Consider the following 1,815-nt stretch of genomic DNA (forward strand, 5'->3'; position numbering starts at 1 on the left):
GTTCTATCAATTGCCCAATAGTAATTTTTTCACCCACCGCTTTGCTATTTTTCTCGAGAGAAGCCACTAGTGAAACCTACGGCCCCCGGGTCTCTTTCTCATATTATTTGCCTTTGCGATCTATTTTTATTTGCCTTTATGTTCAGATTTATTAATACAAAAACCCAAAAATACTATGCTGCACTTTATTTTATTTGCAATCTATTTATTCAATCTATTACAACTTTTTCCCGTCACAAACCAATTTCTCACACCGTACCCGAAAGGGATTGACAACCCCTTTAACACGTCGGGTTGCGAGGATTTGTTATCTGTGTGCAGGGGCTTTTTACATTGCTTGGTTCTCCCACTGGTTCGATAACCTTGGTTTCATATCTGAGGGAAATACCTACCGCTGTTGTGCTGCATCATCCCTTCCTCTTTGGGGAAATACCGACATAGCTTCAAGCGACATCATGTACCCAACAGTTTCTTTTGGGTATCCTATGAAGACACACTTCTCCGATTTGGGTTCGAGCTTATCAGGCTGAATCTTTTTCACATAAGCATCGCAACCCCAAAATTTAAGAAACGACGGCTTAGGTTTCTTGCCAAACCACAGTTCGTACGGTGTCGTCTCAACGGATTTAGATGGTACCCTATTTAACGTGAATGCAGTTGTCTCTAATGCATAACCCCAAAATGATAGTGGTAAATCGGTAAGAGACATTATAGATCGCACCATATCTAATAAATTACGGTTACGACGTTCGGACACAACATTATGCTGTGGTGTTCCGGGTGGCGTGAGTTGCGAAACTCTTCCACATTGTTTTAAATGAAGAACAAACTCGTAACTCAAATATTCGCCTCCGTGATAAGATCATAGAAACTTTATTTTCTTGTTACGATGATTTTCCACTTCACTCTGGAATTCTTTGAACTTTTCAAATGTTGCAGAATTATGTTTCATCAAGTAGATATACCCATATCTGCTCAAATCATCTGTGAAGGTCAAAAAATAACAATACCGGTCGCGAGCCTCAACACCCATCGGACCACATACATCAGTATGTATTATTTCCAATAAGTCAGTTGCTCGCTCCATTGTTCTGGAGAATGAAGTCTTAGTCATCTTGCCCATGAGGCATGGTTCGCAAGCATCAAGTGATTTATAATCAAGTGATTCCAAAAGCCTATCTGCATGGAGGTTCTTCATGCGCTTTACACCAATATGACCTAAACGGTAGTGCCACACATAAGTTGCACCATCATTATTAACTTTGCATCTTTTGGCATCAATATTATGAATAGGTGTATCACTACGATTGAGATCCAACAAAAATAGACCATTCATCATGGGTGCATGACCATAAAAGATATTACTCATATAAATAGAACAACCATTATTCTCTGATTTAAATGAATAACCGTCTCGCATCAAACAAGATCCAGATATAATGTTCATGCTCAACGCTAGCACCAAATAACAATAATTCGGGTCTAAAACTAATCCTGAAGGTAGATGTAGAAGTAGCATGCCGACAGCGATCACATCAACCTTGGAACCATTTCCGACGCGCATCGTCACCTCGTCCTTAGCCAATCTTCGTTTAATCCGTAGCCCCTGTTTCGAGTTGCAAATATGAGCAATAGAACTAGTATCAAATACCCAGGCGCTACTACGAGCATTAGTAAAGTACACATCAATAACATGCATATCAAATATACCTTTCACTTTGCCATCCTTCTGATCCGCCAAATACTTGGGGCAGCTCCGCTTCCAGTGACCAGTCCCTTTGTAGTAGAAGCACTCAGTTTCAGACTTAGGTCCAG

Source organism: Triticum urartu, chromosome 7A (genome assembly GCF_056163025.1).
Source record: "Triticum urartu cultivar PI428250 chromosome 7A, HENAU_Tu73, whole genome shotgun sequence".
In the NCBI taxonomy this organism is placed as follows: domain Eukaryota; kingdom Viridiplantae; phylum Streptophyta; class Magnoliopsida; order Poales; family Poaceae; genus Triticum; species Triticum urartu.